The 22,707-nt window shown below is 45.6% G+C and overlaps 1 protein-coding gene across 3 annotated transcripts in view; it reads left to right on the top strand.

Moving 5' to 3' along the window:
- LOC135388862 (lachesin-like) overlaps nt 1–22,707 on the top strand; it is a 200,255-nt gene that overhangs the window by 94,936 nt on the left and 82,612 nt on the right. The window contains exon 1 of one of the 3 annotated variants that reach the window (XM_064618710.1): nt 21,823–22,108. The exons of the other annotated variants lie outside the window; for them this stretch is intronic. The gene's annotated coding sequence lies outside the window, so the exon portion shown is untranslated. Of the gene's footprint in view, nt 1–21,822; nt 22,109–22,707 lie in introns of those variants that run through there. 3 annotated transcript variants of the gene reach the window in all.

Below are 22,707 nucleotides of genomic sequence, written 5' to 3'. Positions count from 1 at the left end.
AGTAAATCGTCGTCTCGAATGCCCCGCCCTAATGCTTATCACAAACCAGAATGCACTGCGATAGCGGCACAGGTACACAACATGCATATTTGCCGATACTCATTTAGATGGGTGGTTTGAGAAATCCTGTTAAAAATGACGTACTCCTGAGATTGTGGTCTTGGGGATGTTGTTTCTGTAGCTGCCTTTTCGCCTCTTTTGGGCATCGTTGTTTTCTTTTTCTTCCTTTCTCTATCTCTCTTTATTTTCCTTTTTTTTTGTGTGTGTGTGTGTGTGTGGGGGGGGGGGTGACCTGCGCACTAGCAGTTACTCTCTCCGGAGCTTTGCAGTCCGCGCGTACGATGCGCGAGCCATGCATATGTGCCTACGCGCAGAGGTGTGCGGTTTCTTTTCTGGTTGATTGTCAACCTTGCCGAGCAAGATGTACCCACGCAAATATTGTTGATTCGGTTTGACATTTGCCTGTACGAACAAACACTGCTCTCGCTAAACAACGAGTTGGCTTCGCCTCAACAGATAATCTGTCCCGAATAAGCATACTCAGCATTCCTGCAGGATCTGGTAATATGCAGAATAGTGGCGCTACAACTCTTGCAAATCGTCTATTGGTGTCTATCGTGTCTACTTCGCGCCTGTCCACGTTTTGAGCGCTTTTTCATTATGTGCAGCTACACAACATAAGCAAAATTAATCCCAATTTTTCTGTGCACTATTCGGATGCCACTATCTGGAATAAGCGGCATGTAAACACACAGGCAGTCATTTCGATAACTGCATACGCGTGTTCGACACCGACATTTGTTTTTAAGCAACTTTCCAACATGGCAACACAACCAACTTCAAACAAAAATCATGTATAGGTCGAGTTATCGGGGCAAAAGTATGGACTGTCGGTACGTACCTTGCTCCTGGGAATTTATCACCTTGCACCAGAGGCACGCCCACTGCGAACTGTCAGCGATGCTTGAGTACGCTGTGAGTAACAGAACCCATATCGGTTACAGGGACATCGCATCTTTCCTACCTTCTTTCTCGCGTTCAATCACCGACGCTACTTGTCACGGCCGCGGTCCCATCTGTCACGTCGTCACTTGATGAACTTGAGGACTTGTCTTGCTCTTCAGGGCTGACATGCGAACTTTGGAGAGAGAGAGAGAGAAAGAAAAAAAAAACACACAGAGAAGATGACAGAGCAGAACTCAGCGTTCCGTGTTCTTGGTTGTCTCGGTGAGAATTAATCGGAAAGGTCCATTTGTCAGCCCTAGCGCGCATTTGGTCACTGTGATTTATGCCTCTCTGGCTGCTTGGTGTCGGGTGTCCAGCTTATCTCGTGTTCACTCAACGACACTCTTCAATTTATTTTACTCCCAACGCAAAACAACGAGTACGTTTTTCAGATCGCGGGGCGTAAGTGCAGCTTGTTCAATCCGTTAATTAGGTATCTGTATTTGGGTATTTGTTTTCACCTCCTGCTGTTTCAGCACGCTAGGGTGGGAGGATGCTCTCAGTAAAGAATGAGAGGAAGTAAAATGAGAAATAACTTAAATGGATACCATAGAATATATTCATCAGTCAGAGACTTGCATTAAAGGAGCGCTTCTTCACATTTGTCTTTCTTCGTTTGGATATTCTCCGTCATGCCAATCATCTTCTTCTCATCGTGTTCGTTGTTGTTGTCGTTGGTTGGTTAAATAACAAGGGGAGGATGAATTCGCGCAAGTGAATTCTGCTACACCCCCCCCCCCAAAAAAAAAAAAACACGGTACGAGCGCACCACAGAAGGTGCGAGCGCACCGCAAAAGTTCACCTGTTCATCCTGTTCGTGTTGTCTATGCAACTATTAACGTTTAGGCGATAACCAAGTTGTGCAACCGTGGATGAATATTGCAAGCGGTCGGTTAGGATGCACGTGGGTGCGGAACTTGCACGGTAGAACCTTGTTAGGGACGAGTAAGGTAGCCCTTCTCTGAACAAGTTTCCATCCACACTACCACGGTGGTGATGTGATGTGATATGATGTGATAGAGGAAAAAAAAAAGGGGGACGTAATTCACGACGAAGTCAGACTGGTCCGTGGTCCACTGTGGTCTGCCAGGGGATCAACCTGACTGCAAGCAAACGCGTCGCGTCCACCAAGCTTTCTGCAAAGGCGATGGTTGCAACTCTCACTGGTACACGTGGACATACGCGCAGAACCGTTGTAGCATCATGCTCAAGATCTGCAAGGCAGATGGTTCGAGTCCTATACCACAAGCTGTGCTGTCTGAGGATTTGGGGTCTTTCCTGTAGAGTTTCTGGACGGTTGATAACAAAGTGATCTCTGAAGTTTGTCCAGGACGCATACCAATCCCTTCGTCTGCGACTCCTTTGTGCTGTCCTTTCTCTATTTTACCACGCGCGTACGGCGTTTATAGCCACAGTTGCTTCGCGGTGCTACGGCGAAGTGAAACAAAACAAAAGTACCCGCCGGTGTCTGGAATAAAGGCACTGCTACACGCGCCAAATGATACCCAACAGTAAGGATGCCACAAACTGCAAACCAGAAGCTTTGTGAGAATCCCACCACAATGCGAGTTAGCAGTAATAGGCAATAAACTGCGAATCCCATTTGTGTCCAGATATCCTCGTATCCCATGATGGCTTCTCGTGCCATGCAGTTCCGATGACGCCCATAAAAAAAAAAAAAAATAGTGCGTACAAGCAACCCAATAAGGAATATCCTCTGGTCCCAGCTATTCACTATTCACTCGTTGATTGCTGCCTCAAATAACAAGCAGCCAAGCAAGCGTGTGATTAGAGCGATTGTTCTGCATCGGTAATGTCTCGTTTGCTATCTTCAAGCCGGCCTCATTAGTCTGATCATTTCTTCGGCGAGCCGCCATTGAGAGGAAACAGAAGGAGGAATCAAAGTAAGCGCGCCGGGCTACACTACTAAATTATGAGTCATGGAGACGCTGTGGGATATACCTCGCTGGACTCGAAGAATAACAAGAAATGTGTGCTTGTAAGAATGAATCTATTAAAAATGGATAACTAGCCTCATTAATAAGTAGAGATGAAGGAGGAAGTTTTGAGCGCTCATAACGGATAAGGAGGCCCGTTTGTGGCGTTTTTCTGCTTCGTTGAATTTTCTATGACGAATACGAAGTCTTATTGTGTCTCGTAGTTCCGCCTGCCATCGATCATGAGATGTACTTTGTCCGATTTAATTTTGTGTGCGTTTAAAATTTAAGCATATCGGTTCCCAGTATATAGGAGTGAGACGAGGACAAACAGAGTCATCGAAAAGCAAACCCATGCCTGCGCATAGAAGAAATTTAATTGAAAATGTTTAACAAGAAGTTTGCTTTGATGATGATGATGATGATGATGATGATGATGATGATGATGATGGTGATGTGGATCTTTCATTGCCACAGGGCGATGCTTTAGGTCATTCTTCGCGGTGATTTACTGAAAATATAACGATGACCATCAGTGAGAACCGAAGGTTCGTGTTTTGCCTCGATTTTCTTGTTATCGCCGCGAAGCAAACTGTGGCTATGAGTGACGTTCAGACGAGGAAAGATGGAGAGAGGACAGCAGGAAGGAGTGGGGGAAAGAGGGATAGTACGCGTCCTCGCGCCCGATCCTTTCATCCGGCCTCACGGCCGGACATGACACGAGCGCAGTCGCAACGATTACGTGAAGTCGCAGCCTACCAAAACGGTTTCAACGTTATCAGTTGTCAGAGCTGTTTCCTAAGTAGCGGAAGTACTACGTTAGCATTACAACCTGCCTGAGCACTAGGAAGCCACAATTCACACATCGCGTATGCTAGTTTCCACGTGTTTCTTGAGGTTGCAGAAAAAGAAAAAAGAAAGAAAAATATAAATATATAATATAAAATATAAATAAAAAACCAAACACGAATTCACAGGACCTGTCGTAACTATTAACCGTTTATTACACTGAAAAAACAACAAATGACGGTTGCTTGGAACAATCCATTAAATACAACAATCCTTTTTGTTTGGGCGCAACCGCCGACGGTAGGAAGTTAAAATGCCGGCCCACTACCGGTGAAATACAAGTGGGCTTCACAATGTTCTTCGGTATTATATGCAGCAGCGAGTACGTCAAGACGCTGCTGGAAGACGCCGCTAGTCGCACCTGACAACCGAAAGCGCGCTACGCTCGCCAACTTTGTCATGTTAAGCTGTAAGGTTTGTTATAGCGTGCTTGTCCAGCGTTTCTTTCCGCGTTTTGTAGTTCGAGTGATAGTACCGTCCATCGCGTCAGTGGACCATCACCTAAAAGTGTGCGCAAATATATACGTATATAGTCTATATATTTCCTATAGCGGACCTGGTGTTTCTAAAAAATAAATACAGTCGGACCTCGTTTTATGAACCCTCGATATACGAACTATGAACGAATTATTAGGGAACTGACCCAAAGTAGCCAAGCCATTCTGACCTCGATATACGAACTGCGTTATGAACGTACAGAGGACAGGCCGATGGACCGGAGGATAATGAAAGTTCCTCAGTACATGCTGGCAAGGTCAAACATACAATGTCCCAACGTCGCTACGTTCCACAAACATGATTCACCATTTCCTGAAAGAATAATTCGGGCGTTTACAGCCGAACGGTTGTTAGTTTGGACCAGGTCTCTGAGACGGAAACATATTGCCATTCCAAGAGAAGGCGTTCAGTCCTGACAGCCGTTGACAAGCGTGATATTTGCGTTGGAAACAGTCTCATCCGCGCGCGATACGGTACTTTGAAAACTGGGTGGATGAGTCAAGTGTCAGACTTCTGTCATCTCTTCTAAACAGGATAGACCCTGCAGAAAGTATGGTGCAAAGCACAATTACGCAGTATTTTCAAAAATAAAACTTATTCAAATCAATTTCCCGTGTTTTTGTGAGGTATTTGTGCACTGCACTCCTCGGACCTCGATTTACGAATACCTCGATTTACGAACGATTTTCTGAGAAATGAAGGGTGTTCGTAAAGCGAGGTTTGACTGTAAATACATATTGAGGTAAACAGCAAGTGCAACAAGGATCCTCGCTAAGATACTGCTGACAAAACTGCTGACTTGACAATATTTATTAATATTATCATTGCTTTTCCTGATACTAAGCCAGCGGCAAGACACCGACGACATACCGAACCAAAGACACCGCTATAACATCACATGTTCTTTCGGATAAACTAGTCGAGAAGGCATATCGAAAGCTTTGTTTGCGCAGAAACGACTGTTTTCTTTTAATCTCAAGAAGATATGACAAGACCTCCGGAGACATAAAATAACATGAGGCACGTCGCTGCGTGAAACGATGTCTTTCCATCACCCGAGAAAGAAATGTCCCATTGCCCCTCTCTCCCTTCTTCTACCTATACTGCAATAGTTCCTTATCGGTCCCCGTCTTCCCGTATTTAACGTGGTGTTTATAGGCGTACCCCATCCCAATATACGAGTAATGAGCGATAATCTTTACCACTAAGTCATCCTATGTACGCGTGTTGGAGTAGCCAGTACGCAAAGGCGATGCGCCGATGCACTACTCCTTACAGAATTTTAGTGCATCGTACGCTATCGCCTTTGCGTACGTAAGGGATAGCGTGGTGGTTCTGCGCACTGCGCGAAACTCTCTTTATGTTTTGACCGTGCGCGGATCCACCAACGCTATCCCTTACGTACTCAAAGGCGATGCGTGTACGATGCACTACTCATTAGATAATTTTAGTGCATCGTACGCTATCGCCTTTGCGTACGTAAGGGATAGCGTGGTGGTTCTGCACACTGCGCGAAACTCTCTTTATGTTTTGAGCGTGCGCAGATCCACCAACGCTATCCCTCAAAGGCGATGCGTGTACGATGCACTACTCATTAGAGAATTTTAGTGCATCGTACGCTATCGCCTTTGCGTACGTAAGGGATAGCGTGGTGGTTCTGCGCACTGCGCGAAACTCTAGTTATGTTTTGAGCGTGCTCAGATCCACCAACGCTATCCCTTACGTACTCAAAGTCGATGCGTGTACGATGCACTACTCATTAGAGAATTTTAGTGCATCGTACGCTATCGCCTTTGCGTACGTAAGGGATAGCGTGGTGGTTCTGCACACTGCGCGAAACTCTCTTTATGAGATGAACTGATGCTCTGAGGCTGGAACAACATAGAAAGGACAGATACAACCAAAGCCTCAAATTGCCTAAGAAATCAACGATGAAAGATGAAAGTCACTGAAAAGGTCAGCCAGCTGTAGGGATCGAACCCACATCTTCTGGATTGCCGGTCCAGGGCTCTACCAATTGAGCTAAGCTAACACGCCTCTCCAGCGACTTTCGGGGTGCGTCATCTGACGCACCCCGTCATATGACGCACCCCGAAAGTCGCTGGAGAGGCGTGTTAGCTTAGCTCAATTGGTAGAGCCCTGGACCGGCAATCCAGAAGATGTGGGTTCGATCCCTACAGCTGGCTGACCTTTTCAGTGACTTTCATCTTTCATCGTTGACTCTCTTTATGTTTTGAGCGTGCGCAGATCCACCAACGCTATCCCTTACGTACTCAAAGTCGATGCGTGTACGATGCACTACTCATTAGATAATTTTAGTGCATCGTACGCTATCGCCTTTGCGTACGTAAGGGATAGCGTGGTGGTTCTGCACACTGCGCGAAACTCTCTTTATGTTTTGAGCGTGCGCAGATCCACCAACGCTATCCCTTACGTACTCAAAGTCGATGCGTGTACGATGCACTGCTCATTAGATAATTTTAGTGCATCGTACGCTATCGCCTTTGCGTACGTAAGGGATAGCGTGGTGGTTCTGCACACTGCGCGAAACTCTCTTTATGTTTTGAGCGTGCGCAGATCCACCAACGCTATCCCTTACGTACTCAAAGTCGATGCGTGTACGATGCACTACTCCTTAGATAATTTTAGTGCATCGTACGCTATCGCCTTTGCGTACGTAAGGGATAGCGTGGTGGTTCTGCACACTGCGCGAAACTCTCTTTATGTTTTGAGCGTGCGCAGATCCACCAACGCTATCCCTCAAAGGCGATGCGTGTACGATGCACTACTCATTAGAGAATTTTAGTGCATCGTACGCTATCGCCTTTGCGTACGTAAGGGATAGCGTGGTGGTTCTGCGAACTGCGCGAAACTCTAGTTATGTTTTGAGCGTGCGCAGATCCACCAACGCTATCTCTTACGTACTCAAAGTCGATGCGTGTACGATGCACTACTCATTAGAGAATTTTAGTGCATAGTACGCTATCGCCTTTGCGTACGTAAGATATAGCGTGGTGGTTCTGCGCACTGCGCGAAACTCTCTTTATGTTTTGAGCGTGCGCAGATCAACCAACGCTATCCCTTACGTACGCAAAGGCGATGCCTATACGATGCACTACTCATTAGAGAATTTTAGTGCATCGTACGCTATCGCTTTTGCGTACCTAAGGGATAGCGTTGGTCATTCTGCGCGCTGCGCGAAGCTCTCTTTCTGTTATGGGCATGCACAGAACTATTGTTGTTGTTGTTACGCCGCATCCACTTTCAATTATTATTATACTTCATCATCATTTCATAGTTAGAAATTTGTTAAGCATTTTTGTATTTTTATTACTTTTGTATTTTTGCTGTGCCTGGTGCTTGTTTTGCCGTCGTTTAGATTACCTTGTCATTCTGCTGCTGTATTGTCTCTTATCATATCTGAGTTTGTGTTTGATCGTCGCATCATATCTAGTTTTATGCTGTGTATTGTATATGTTTTTTCTGTATACCTACTTCAGATAGTGCGCAAACACAGCCCAGACTGCTGGCCGGCATCAGCCCCATCTCATCATCGTATCTCTATTTGTGTGTGTGTGTGTGTGTGTGTGTGTGTGTGTGCGCGCAAACACAAAAGCCCTACGCCGTTCTTCGGCACTAAATAAAACAATTATTATTTCTAATATTATACTTATAATATTTCAAGCAACTACTCACATTTAACAGCACAAAATACTAACTCTTGTTCAATGTTAAGGGAAGTGCCTCGTGACCAGAGCCGCCGATATTTCGAACAGAGACGGTTCTTCTTCATTCCCTTTTCATTCCCTTCTTTCGCTTTCCATTCTTCATTTTCTTACCGGTTCGCTGCACTTTCTACCCTTCTACTAGCTCTTGTACTCGGTAAACTACCTGACGCAATCAAAGTCGAGACTGAGCATCGATATCTCTATGTGGACCCATCAAAGATGCTCCGTCCTTCGAAGCACCTTCACACCCACGGTGTCTGTCCAAGATTTGCGTCTCACGTCTCCCGCGTGTCACGTTCGCGCGATTTGGGCGCTCGATTTCAGCGTCGCGTACACCCGATCCGAACCCCCTCTACGTAATCTGTATGGAGCAGCGTGCGCGTTCGCAAACGACCCGCTGTTGTCGTTGTACAACTTCTTACGGCGTGCTTCCTTTGTGTTTCCTTGGCTCTCTCTCTCCTGTGTTTCCCAGATTTCTGGCGACATCTGTTTAGCTCAGTGGTGGGATGGGTTCACGTTGGCGTCAAGCATAAGTATCCATGCAGCTTTGCGCCGGAATGGTTCTCGCTTTTTAGATGCGCCCGGCCTCTGTTTTTGTCATCTTTTCAGCTTCAGAGAGGAGGGGTAGACTAGAGTGTTTGAGCCTGATGGTGACGCGATTTGTTTTACTAATGGTCAGGGTTTTGCGTGACCGTACGAAGAGGTTACGGTTGTTTGATGTCGCTGTCCACTACAGCCAGTGACTGTGGTGCGGAGGGCAATTGATTTTATTTGTTTTCTTGCGTCACCTTTTGTGAAGGCGTTCCCTCTTTATATCAGGCAACCCGTGTTCCCTTTCTTTTTTTCTTAATAAATGCCCCCTGTGGTTATTGTATGGAATAGTTGTGTTATATGTATGTGCGTAAGAACCTGGCAATTGCAGGTCGCCGAGGAATGAACTTTAGAGCTGTCCTTACAGCTTGGAGTAAAGGGATCATTTTGTGTGCAGGCATATAGGACGAAATAGATGGCGCTGTCGTCTACCAATAAGTAGCGGGTATTGCCTCTTGCTTGGGTTTTAGTGATTACACCTTAACGGTGACGTGGATGGCGGCTTTCAGTGTCTACTTCGCTTGAGACATTTGTAGCTGAGTAATTGAGCACAATTAGGTCACTTTAGAGGAAAAATACATTAAATCAATATTCCTACCACGCACAGTAATGACAGAAACAGGCATCTTCCTCAGTACGGCCGCGCTTGTACGATGTAAGTATCTTAATAGAATCGAATCGAAATAGAAAGAAAAAACCGAAAACGTAGGTCGCACTGCTGCGACCAGCTGTTCCAGGACGCTTGACGTGTGGAAGCACTGAATGAATTAAAAGATTATATCAGCACGTATGTCCATTAGGCAGGGCGTCAGTGCACACAGCGCAGGTTGCTGGTGCTGCCTTGGCCAGCTCCCCAGTACCTTCTCAACACTAAATGGTCGGTCGTCAAGTTTCACGAGGGCGTTCAAGTATGTTAAATATAATCTGCTCAGTAATGATAACATAGCGATTGCTACACGCTCAGAAAAAAGAAAATAAATAAACTCATTTAATTTGTCCTTTTAATAGATGTCAAGATTACCTTGCAGACACCATTAAAGCGACTGTCTGGACCTCCGGAGGGTTTTGGGATTGCGACTGCATTCGATTGTGCTCCACAGGTATATACGTAAAATACAAATGATCAAAGCTTCCCCGTTTCAGAGAAAATGAATTAAATCGCGCGGGTAACCCCATATCCGGTTTCAGTTTATCGGTGACGTCACCACTGTTCCTGAGTCACCATTCTGCAAGACGACACAAAACCACCAGCGAGTTCAAGGCGAACGGCGAACGCCATGGGCGGTGCGGAGGATGAAATGTTTTCTTCTGACCCGCACGACGGCTTGTATTGCACGTGGTTACTTGCTGGACGAGTGACCCTTTGTAACCGATCCGTTGCCGGTCGGAACGAACAAGGCATTGATGATGATGATTGAAAGAAAAAAATGACATTCCCTGTCGTAGCGGCCCTTTGTTGAGGCGCAAAGTGAGATTTGCGGTGAGACTTGACCCAGCTGGGAGTGGCGATTTGGTTTACTAACTTACGTTATTTAGATCTTTGTAGCGTGCGGCATTTGATATGCAGGTGTTAGTGCGGTAACTCCGAGAGGCGCGCCTGACATATGTTTATGCTGCGTAGGCCAAATGTAGGACGAGAGCCTGAGAGAGCTTGACTAGGCGCACTGCCAAAACAATTATTCCCTTTCGGGACCAAATACATGGCATACGAAGTTTAGACACATTTTGCAGTGCTGAGAAGCAAATTTCCGGGTCAGGGGCTCAATTGGGGAGTAATTGCAACTACTCTCTGATCTACTGCTTTCTTTCTCAGTGCGTAGCTTACATAAATGAAAGAAAGACGAAGCCAGCACCAGGTCGCGCTGACTGTTTCGAGAGCAAGATAAGATAAGAAACGTCGTTCGCTCCTATTCTTTTCTATATTATTTTTCTGCCCGCTTAGATTCGACAGATCTATGAAAAACACATTCTCCACATTTCCATTTCAGTCTAAATCCTAGCATTCTCTCAAGTCAAACACGTTCTTACAAACTCTCTAAACGCGTATCGGCAAGCTTTGACTCCTTGCTGGCCTGATTGCTCTGCGAGCACAAAACCATTTGTGTGGATCTCCGCGTAATATTTAAATTTTCCCCGCTTTCAAGCGGCTCTTACTGTTTAGGTTCAGTCTGGTCGCTTGCCCGTAAAAGTCGGTCCCTTTTCTATGCCTTTGTGCTCTCTTTTTGAAAACTGAACTAAGCAAACACTTTTTTTTTTTCGGTCCACTCGTGAACAACGCTGTCGGCAGTGTTCTATTGGCGGTGGTTTTTTTCTTCCGCTGGAAAAAACATTTTGTTTGGCTGCGCTTTTGTCTTCGTCGAGTGTCCTAAGCATCCCGACGTCGGAGATGAAGTCCGCCTTTTCCTTGTCTTGGTCCCGAAAGTTGGTGCAGCTTCCGATTTAGCCCCTTTGTTCTGGAGCTCGGCCTCCTCAAAGATTTTCTTTTTTTATTCCACAAGGCGTAGTGAGACTACAAGAAGAAAGAAAAACACACACACACACAAATATGAAATTCAAATGAGCCAGGCGACGACAGTTTGGCAACTTGGTAGCACCACTTTATTAGGCGGCGGCAATATGGCGCGACATGAGGTTGTGTTAGTTTATAAAGGGGCGTTGTCTCCCTCTTTCTCTCTCTCTCTCTTATGTTTCGCCTAAGCCTTTCGTTACAATAGCGAGCATGTGGTGTTCTTTTTAGTTCAGTGCCAGAATGAATATCAGCTGCTTCAGTAATGGCCAAATAACGACGTATTATCATGTGCCTGACAGTCACATGTGCATTGTGCTGCCAGGAGCGATCGCTTCTACTTGATTTTCTCCAAACAATCGAATACTTAAATATAGAATGGGTGCCAGTGAAAATTTAATGTGCTTGTACCCCGGAGACTGGGGTGCCAGAGTCGATTGGAGAGAGTTGCACGCAGAGTGTGTAATTATGCATGCAAATTATGTGTACTGCAACACTTCATACGTGCAAACTGGATTTCGGCACGCATGAAATGCGTCAGGCTCGAAAATATATCATTGAATGCAAAACTAAGTCCTCACGGATCAAATAAGAATTTACAATAGAAAAGCGGGAACTCTACTTGAATAACAGTACCTTATTCATCGTAAAAAGCGCTATTAATCATGTAACAGTATATTAGCCAGACAGAGTATCTTATATACTACGCTATTCCAATAATCGTCCATCCTTAAAATAAGGTCACTACAGCCTGCAGCCATGCACCAAGAAATAATGCGGACTGCATTTTCCCTAATATACACGCAGCGAAAGGAAAAATCATTACGCGTCTTCGCAAAAAGGACGCACATATAGAACTTTGCGATATAAGCAGGCAGTTCCACGAGAATACCTTATCTTCCACTCTAAAGCATTACCTAATACCCTGGTCTTCTCGGTTTCAATCTCTATATCGACGGAAATAATACCCAACAGAAACGCGAGAAATCGACAACTGAACTTTATGGGGCAGCGGATCGCATAGAAGATTCCAATATCATTTTATGTTCGGCGATGGCCGTTTTCAAGCCAGCAGAAACATTGAACAGAAAATGTTTCCAGGCCAGAGCGTTTATCTAAGCCTTCCATATCTCGTAGGGTCTCGTTTTTCCTCTCGGAGTTTGTACTTGTATTTAGGAGCTTGCGTGAGGGCCTCTGTGTTGGGCAAACTCCGTCCGAAGTGAGTGCTGGAGTCCTTCCGGTAACGAGGAATTATATTGAATCAGGCACCATGTTTCGGGTGAGCAGATATTTTTGTTTATAAGGCGTACTTTCCAGATGGCATGTTGCCTGCAAAAGATAGGTGTGCAGCCGCCTAAATTTTGCCGAATTGCTTTTTCTTTTCGTTCACTACGAACGGATGAAGTCACTTTTCTAAGTTTTCTTCATCGTGATTGCAAAGTAGAGCATTCCAGTTATGAAAAGAATGGGATGTTGTTCCTTTTTGTCTTTCTTACACTGGAGTACCTTGCGTAAGCGTTTACTAAATGACCCAACATCTAACAAAGAAAAAAAAATAATAAGAAGATTACTCTACGTCGCATAATCGGCGATAGCTCTGATTCAATTCGAACACCAAGCATAGACGTGCATAAAAGCACATGTAAAATGCTATTCTCCTTATGTTTTTCTTTATATGTGTGGTATCATTTCTCATCCTAAGTTGATACCTAAATTACGTGGCTCATCTGATGGGAAGGGCACGTTGTAGTAGATAACATTATGGACATTCTATGACACGCTGAATGTGTGCTGTGTGTGCCCGCAGCGATTCCGACATTTTACACTCACTTGGTCGAAAATTTTGAACTACATGTTGGACTCCATTATTATCTCTGTACTTCTCTCGTCATCATCTCTTTGTTTTCTCATCATCTCATAATCTGTTTGTTCTTTCCGTGCTTGAGTGTACTGGGGTACCTAGTTCGACTTCGTCGAAACTCACATCCCCATTTTTTTTCTTTATCACATCACATCACATCACAGTAGTAAATAACGGCGAAAAAAGACAAAAAGAAGAGGGGAAAGGAAAAGGGGAAGGAGCAGGGTAGCTGCCCTAAGGGCACCTGCAGCTCCATCTCATTCAGGTGGTTTTGAGGTTTATGATATATGGCTGCTAGTAGCAGCTGTATATACCGCTTTCTTTTAGGTAGACACACAGTGCCTTGTGTGCCTTCATGTCTTGTTCCTTTGTGGACCATCTTCCCAACTTTGCAATAAGAGAGTGGCCAAGATATCCATATTTCACTTTTTACAAAAAAACAAAAACAACCAAGACAGTGGTCCTTGGTCAAGTGTGTTAGTCAAGTGAGGCGACTGTGATGCATTTCACCAGAAATACCACCAGCAATGGGTTAGCGTATCGCCCCCTGGCGATGAAACACGCCAATCACAATCACAAAATAAAGTTGTTGTTGTTGTTTGTTTGTTTGTAAGGAAAAAAAAGAGAGGAGAAATTGGACTCGTCTCCCGACTTGTTCTGCAACTCCTAACATTAATTCTCACCTCACCCCCACCCCCAAAAAATACTTCTTAGGTGCTCTACTCGCAAGTTCGCTGTTCACTATTCGCATGTTTGCTATTTAGAAGTCAACTGTTCACATGTTCACTAGAAGTCCACTATTCGCGAGTATCCACTATTCACAATTATCCAGAGATCATGCACAGAGAATCCTAGAAGGTTGTATCCATCCCACAGCTCTGAACAAATTTCACAAGTGCAGCCAAGGCAGCATCCCTCGTGTCCGGTGCCCAAAGTTCCAACTAACTTCACTATATCGAAGATCCTGCTGTCCAGTCGAGCAAGTGTAGCTTTCAGTGTAGCTCTTTGAGATGCATACATAGTGCAGTGCATTATAATATGCTCACTATCCTCCACCGTTGCACAAACCGAACAATTCGATGAGTCGGCTCTTCCAACTTTACGAAGAAAATGACGGCCATAAGGCCCGTTCAACCGACACCGGTGTGAAAACGTCTGAACAGAGCGCGGTAACGTAGACGGAACACAGAACATCAGCTCCGGATTTATGCGATGTAGCAGCGACGAATCACTCTGCAATTGTACCCATCGCCGTCTGCACAGTTCTTGCGACAACGACCTTAATGAAGATGCAACATCTGGCTTTGAGTATATCACCGGATGTAATGTTGAAGATAGGTGTGCTATGTCCGCTGGTTCGTTTACAGCTTGATTCTCTCCTATATCCACATGTCCAGAAGTCCACAGCTGTTCATAAAATTAGCTATTTTATCGCGGACAATCGAACGAAGCAAACAAGAACAGCCAGTTGATTCACGAAGATACGCTTTTACGAGTAATAACGGTATAATGACATGAGCTTGATAAAAATAAAAGGTGTCACACAGCTAATGAGAAATGTATTGTGAAGGGAGTTGATCCTTACACGTCTTAACGCTCGCCCTCGACGTATACGATAGACGGATCAATATTTCATGTGCAAATCTCGCAACGTTTCTTGAAAGTCTAGTCGGCAATGAGGTTAATCCCATAGCGCCTACGTGTCATTCCACTGCCTGGCAAAGAGATATGTCGGAATGTCACTCTTCTTTACATACTCTATTACTTATGTACCACTATACTACATTAATAATTAATACCTCGCTTTACGTCGCGAGACAATGGTGACCACTATACTACAGTTAAACATCTTCGTATATTATATTAACACTCTTCACAAAAGGACAACAACAACAACAACATAGATGAATGGATGATGATGATGATTTCCATGATTTCGTGCCTCATAATCGTGTCACTACTGTTTAGTGCACGGTTTCTTTGTCCTTTATTTATTTATTTATTTCCGGAGTAGCAAGCCGACGTCCCGTTTGGCTGACCTTTCCCCCGTTTTTTTTTTTTGCCTTTTCGTCTAATAAATATATCCCCCCTTTCTTTGTATACCTCTCTTTTCTTTCTTTTTTTATTTCGCGAAAGCTGGTTAGTAATCAAGAGGACAAACAAGTGATGCGTTCATTGTTTTTATTGCGCAGTACGCGTATTAAATCCGTGTCGCAAAATCTAGTGAATACAATAATGTTAGGTATAAGCCCAGGCAAGGTTTATTGCTTACCCTTCCACCAAGTTGCCACCGTACTCGGCCGGGCTGCTCGTTAACACTCCTGGAACTCCGTCACACCCCTGTCACACCCCTGTCGCACGGACATTTTCGATCCGCATAGAGCCAATGCTCGTCGAGCTCAATCCGGATCCGGCGCTGCTACAGCGACACGTTTGAGCAGGATCGAACTCCGATCCTGCTTAACCCGATCCAGTTCATTAAACGGGATTGAGACTCTCAAGACGGCATGAAGACTGCTGTTGGCATCTTTGAACTTAGCGAGCTTGTGGTAGTAAACTAAAACATTACATTAATTTGCAAATGTCCTTATATATAAGCCCATGGAATTTCACGGTTACGGTTTTAGTCTAGGTATGACGGGCGACTGCTTCTGCTAATTCGTTTAATATCGACCACTCTCCACACCTCGCTCCCGCAAAGGCTTAGTAAACGGCACAATGCGGAAGCGGGTATATAAGCGGGTATCGACTTTTTAGGAATATATCTGTCAATCCCAGCGTACTGCCTCGGGTCTGTTAGCGCCACCTGAATAGACAAGCCAATTTTTTAAATACGCATTGAGTTGGACCGTGTACCACCATCGCGCACCGAATGGTCTTGAGAAACTCGACGCGGATCGGATTCAACCCGCATTGAAGGGGCCGTGTAATGGGCCGGGGGAATGTTTCTACCGCACAGACGACTGTTTACTACAATCCTACATTTTCACACTCTAATTTTTATTGAACGTGATTAAGAACGCGGAGGGACAAGGACGACACACATGGAGGCGTTCAACTAGCAATTGATTTGATTTGGACACACAACACTAGTCAGGAAAGCCCCGGGCAACAAAGGCGGCCTCTACTGACCTCTAGTTAGGGGTCAGTCAACCTGTCACCGCTAGAGGTCGCCTTTGTTGCCCGGGACTTTCCTGACTAGTGTTGTGTGTCCAAATAAAATCAGTTGCTAGTTGAACGCCTCCGTGTGTGTGCCGTCCTTGTCCCTCCGCGTTCTTAATCATGTTCAGTCCCAACGAGCACGCTCTACACATTCTCGCACTCTAATTTTTATTGTGTGACAAGATAACACTTAACTTAACTAAGATAACACTTAGATAAGATAAGAAAGACACGTGGAATATCTTCCAAGCATCATTTCGAGTCGACCGCGTCAGCAATCCGTCGAAACCCAATCGGAAGAGGAAGGAGAGCAGTACTTTATCGCTTTTGACGATTGCTATTTGTTTGTAACGGGGAGGACGGACAAAAGGTACATTTCCGGGCGTTCGCTTTTGACACGCGGCGAAAGAGCGTCAACATACCAGTGTCACTTGCAGGCAGCGGCACCTGCACAAAAGGCGATTGGGTTCATTGTGCGCTTCAGTGTTTGCCTGGATCTGTCTGTCCTTCGCAGGTGAAAGTAGCCAAACAAGGTGGCGTGACAAAGGACGTATCTTACTGCTGTTTGGTATCATATTATATGACCTGCGTGAACCCACCGGCAAAATAATGCAACCTTATGGAGTGCGCTATAGAAGGTTAAGTTCGAGAATGTCTAACGCGGTAACTGCTGCTTTTTGCAAGCTGCGACTTAGAAGGAGGCGAAGTTATCGAAATTTGAAGAAGCTTCCAGCTGAAGCGAGTCAGTTGCAGGTGTGGTTTTATAGGCTGCGACAGAACATAGAAACGAAATGCAAGCAAGCTAGGTGGCGTAGGCTAGGATAACATTTCTCTTGGTCTGGAGAGTCATGCGCAGAAGACAGACACAAACGCCCGAGACGATCCTCAAAGGCCTGGTTTTGTCTGCCCTCTATACATATCCCCCCGCCTCAGGGAACTTTTGTCCCATTTGTTTTCGTTAAAGCCGAAGCCGTCGAGTGAAATGCACATCACCTGTTCAGAATAAGTTGCACCGACTTGGCCTAACAACGTAACAATTGAATCGGACGCCTTGTCTCCCATGCGGGAGACGTCATCAGGGAACCGTGGTTCCTTTCACGAATAGTTGTGCGGAAATCCTTAAACATCATCATTGGTTGTGGCCCTCTTCATCCCTGTCCACTTGGTACGCACTCATCCTGCCTCCTGCACGGGATGATGGGTGACTATAATTCGTGGCTTTACGTCGGTTTTACGTGGCTTTAGCAGCTATGATAGAGTTGAGTTTACAGAATATACTTGCACTTTCTCCACGGTGTAACAGTACATTCTTTGACACGTTTTCACAACGTGCACCGCTGTATTAATATATATTTTTATCCTTTTTCAAAATAATAAAAAACAGTAACTCATACAAACTTGTGATTTTGTGAAAACAGATAAGAATTATGACGCAATTAAGATGGTGTATTAAACAAGATGCGCAGTGCACAAAGAGAAAAATCTCTTCTTCTATCACACCACATCACAAACTCTACATCAGTTTCCAGATAACATGAAAGTGGTCTTAACAGCACCATCCACCATTCACTCTACTGAGAATGAAAATCTGTTTTTAACTACTCCCGTGACAAGGCGCATTGCCTACATAATAGCGAACCCTCGCTACATATATTGTTAATTACAATACGAATTACCTCCGATTCAATCAAGTACGAAGCACACTGCCGGTCTAGCTGTCAGTTCGTTGCGAAAGAGAGCGGACGGCACCGCATTGCAAATATTGGAGCAAATCGATTGGTCTCAGCGAAAAAAAAAAAAAAAGCCTTGCAGTGGCTGCTCCGGACGTGGACTAATGGCTCTCTCGAGACTGGACGACGTCAAGTGCACAGTTTGCGGGGGAAGGAAAAGAAATTCAACGAAAGCGAACGTCTACGCCTCCTTTTTCCCGGTTATGGGTTTACATTGTGATCGCTTTTCGTGATTAGACAGGTGGCGCTAGTCTGCAGTAATGATCGTTACCGAAATAATAATGAGGGAGTTGTGTGTGTGAAGTGCGCGTCCGACTTCTTTTCCCTCTCCTCGTTTCGTTCGAAAATACTGTATGAAGGGTATGACCTTAATGTATTCCAGGTCAGCATCCCGGCCTCGAATCCAGACCCGCCATTGGTTGTGTTGTCTGGATGTTTTGCCGGTGTTTTTAGATGTAGTGTGACAAATGCGAGACGCTATATGGCAAATGTCGGTACAGCTACCTGTGAAGTCGGCCCAGGACACACGACCACCTCCTCCTTCTCCGCGACCTATATGCCACCACACCGGCAGGCACATCGCTTGGTAATAAGACACTCACAATCAGCCGACCATGTGTTTGCCGGAATTCACTGTACAAGTACATGACATGTGTAATTTAGGATATATGTACTACGTTGCGAGACAGGACATTTCTGCGCTTTTTCCTCTTGTCTTATTTTCTTCTCTTGTTTTTCAACTCCACAAGGCGATACAATTGGAAACATTGTCACGCATGGGAAAGGGTTTCTACCCAGGGCCTCCTCTCTTGTACTAAAACGGTCATTTGGGCTTGTTGGTCCTACATACCCGTACAAGGGCGCGCTAAAAAAGGACACAGCCAGGGCGTCTTGTTTGTCTTCAGTGCGGCTATGTACCTTTTTAGCGCATTTACTGTGAGTACTTCTGTCATTTTTACTGCGCAATCAACTTCGTTGCATCGTATAAAGCCCTCCGACGCACAGCGTTCCACAACGTGGGTCAAAACATGTACGAGTATTATAGATAACAGATTAAAAAACATCAAGTACAATAGTTCCAGAATTATGTTACTAGGGTTGTGCGGATATATGAATACGGTAGCGAGTAATCGTGTATTCGATTCGAATTCTGAGTTGAATATGAAATTCCATATTCGAATTGCGAATCGAAGCGATATCTCGTCCAGCCTTTCCGAAGCTGCACTCCTAAAGCCCAAAACGCCAGAAGAGAGCGTGTAAAACAAAGTCAGCGCTGCTTCATACAAAGACCCGTATTGCACATATAAAATACATGTGCAGTATACTCGTTCATATGCTGTACATTCGGTCAACTATTCGGCAGTTCGTATCGGTTACAAAACAATTCGCTTTGTATTTGCTTTGGATACATAAATATTCGCTTTTGTGTTTCCCTTCGGATACATAACCATTCGGTTCACATTTGCTTCAGTTTGAAAACTACTATTCGCACAGCACTATGTGTCACCATGGGCTGAAATGACGACTACCTGCATCTGTCCCCGAGTAATCTCTCTCTCTCTCTCTCCCCGAGCAACATGCCGCCACACTGACAGGTAGACCGCTGGGAAATAGCACACGACCACCGCCACCACCTTCCCGAGTAACCTCACGTCGTCCCTTCGCAAGATCTGGTAACGCAACAATAACTTTACAACCCAGTGTGGTCCTAACGCTTAGAATTCACGAAGCAGCGCACTCCCCCCAACCCTCTCTCCATTGCTACAGTCGTCGATCGGGAACTGACTCGCCAAATTGAGCCAAACATGATAAACTAGCACTGAAAGACACGGACGCAAGGAAGGACAGAGAGGGTCAAGTGAAGTCATAGAAGCTTACAAAATAACAAAAAACAACAACAAATGAGCGAACTTGCGAGCAGAGCACTTGAGAAGTAGTGAAGTTGTGTTTTTTTTTTTTGGGGGGGGGGGATAGAATTTATGTTAGGACTAGCAGAACACGTCGGGAGACGAGTTCAATTCCTCCTCCTTTTTTTTTTCCTTCTTACAAACAAACAAACATCAAGAAATGAGTCGATGTGTACAAGCCAAGCATGGGGCCGGATTCACAAAGAGCTCGTGCGACGGAATCTGTCGTAACTCTGTCGTACGGGAAAGTTAGGACGAAGTGTAGATTCACGAAGGGCGCGCGTCGCAAAATCTTCGCAGCTTACGGCGGAATCCTGCGAGAGCTCCGGAGCAGTCTTACGAAGAAAGATGGCGGCGTTATTTGGTAGCGGTGGATTTGGAGACGGGAAACAAAGATTCCGTAATACGCGCCAACGCATTGCACTTTGCCACGGAACCTTCGAGACCATCCCCGAAGTGACATTGAGGCACCTTTTGTCTTGGTAACCCTCAACAAATGCTTCAACTTTGTGCTCCGTAAAATCGGGTCGCAGGGATTTTTCAAGCATCCCCTACACCCCTCCAAATAGTCTGCAAGAAAGGCAAGAGAAGCAATAAAAGCTGCAAAACTGAGTGCCACACACCGTTTACAAAACACCCTCATCCACCCCCTCCTCGAGACGAACATGCTGGGAATATATTTGCTGTGTCATCGAACGCGTTCCGCCTGTAATTGCATGGCATCCATTATGCTTACCGAAAGACCGAGTGCAGTAACGCACGTGCAGTAACAAAACATTTTGGGACGAACAACTTCGTCTTCTTCTAATGGGACGACTCTTATTGGTGCGACCACAAATTTTCGTCATCGTTACCATAGCGAAAACATAGTCTCGCACCCTTTGGCTGTTTGTCGCCGAGGTGCACGTGACAGGAAGCGAGCAACTTCCTCTTCCTCGTCAAAGGGGGTACCCTTTCCACTACAATAGCTCTGTGAATCGCGCTTACGACGCCGTCGTACGCGCGTCGTAGGCTACGACGTCTTAGCGCATCTAGCGTAAGTTACGATCGCGTTTGTGAATCCGACCCCTGGTACGTATTACACGTTAAGTAGGTCAAGTTTCTGAAAAAGTGGGATATGGTTGGATGCCTACGCTCACTTACTGATGACGTAGGCAGGATGCTCGTTTCCGAGTGCTTTTAAGTAAACTTGCGGTGCGCTGTTATTAAATCTTTTGGTTAGAAGTCTAGCCCTCTGGCCGTCCCTCTGCTTCCTTCCGTCTGTATCTTTCAGTGCTAGTGCAGTGAAGCAGATCGCAGATCAATGTAATGACTGCCTTACCATTTTATCTCATACAGTTAGGTTTCCAACGAGTACTTTAGCAATCTAATAGCAGCTAGCTCGCGCTTCAGCACTTTACTCTGTGGAAACAGTAATGGCTAAAATTCCACGGTAAACGAAAAAAAAAAAAAGCGCAGCGCTTCATCCAATTCCCATAATAAAAGAATTATGCCGGTATTGCATGCATTTCTTCGCTGATTAGGTGCGGAAATGGTCTGTCTAACACAAGAAGTCGCCAACGATTTGCCGAGTGGGTTGATGACCGGTTAGGCAGACGACCTCGATAGATCGCTAGGCAAGCAGCAGATTACGCCACTGTCACGTTAACGAAAACGAGGACGTCGCAAGTCACGTGAAATTCGTCACGTGTCGCAGTTAACGTGTTTAATGCGTCGCGATTAGGTCGAGGCACGCGACTAAACTGAACATATTAACGAATCGCTTGAAGGAATCGTTGAATGTTACGCGCTCGCTAGCTCGTTACGACTGCCAGATATTACACGAGTGCTCCCTTAACGAAAGGAGCGGCTCACACGTCACGTGGATACGTGTCCAAGTTAGCGAGCGCCCCGCACCTCGGTAGTCCGTTAGCCGCTTTAGCGATTAAGCCTCCAGGTCCGTGTTCGGATCCCGAGTCCATGAACCCGTGGCACAAACAATGAGATCGCATGGCCATCGTCGTCGTCCACTACACTATCCACTTCACGATACCGCTACGGCTTGCAAATCGACGATCGTGGTCGGAGGTTGTACCAGTGCGTTGCGTTTGGCGACGGTGCGAGTTGTAGCCCATCGTTAGAGCTCATGTAGGATCCTGTGTCGTCCGTAATAGTGGGTCTCTGAAGATCAGCGGACATCGTGGATGCTGATGAGGCGTCTGCCACGTCAGAATCCTCCGGAGACACAGCAGGAGCCTGAGACGCATCCTCGTTATCGATGACTGTTTCTAGCGGAGACCCAGGCGGCGACGTATCTTCGTTACGGACGGCTGTCTCGGCCAGTGTCTTGGACAGGTACGCTGACGTCTGACCAATACTCGCCCCTTGCCGGCCTGCTGTATGACTCGGGATGTGCGAGCGATTCGTGTTCGCTGTTAACGGTTGGGCGTCGGGAATTCGCAGCAGAGTGTAGACGCTTTAAGCGGTTGTGATTAATGATGTAGAGAACTTTACGCGGACATTAAGTTCCCAGTCGACACCCGCTGTTTCGCGAGGTTCGACGAACTTTCGAATTTCAAGCCAGATTCGCCGAGGTTCGCTTAGGTTCGCAGACTTGGCCTTTGTCGTGAAAAGTTGAAAATGCTGTGACTGATATAGCCCTTAAAATTGAGGTGTATGTTTGTCAAACATGATAAAACATTGCTTTGGCTAGTCAGTACAAGTTCACGATGAAACGAGCGCAGCACAGAGAGGGACCGAGAAAGAACAACACCATACAGGCGCTCACTAGCAACTACGGAAAGTTTATTGAAAACAACAGCTCTTCTAACCACTACCACAGGAAGTGCAATCGAGATTGAAATAAAGCACCCACATCTATCAAAGCTACCCCTTCTGTCGTCTGTCTGCGTCTGCTTCGGAATAGTTTGAAAATCGCATGTTATGATCGCAAG

Source organism: Ornithodoros turicata, chromosome 3 (genome assembly GCF_037126465.1).
Source record: "Ornithodoros turicata isolate Travis chromosome 3, ASM3712646v1, whole genome shotgun sequence".
Taxonomy (NCBI): domain Eukaryota; kingdom Metazoa; phylum Arthropoda; class Arachnida; order Ixodida; family Argasidae; genus Ornithodoros; species Ornithodoros turicata.
Note: the sequence above shows the minus strand (reverse complement) of the source record. Positions and strands in the feature narration are given on the sequence as shown.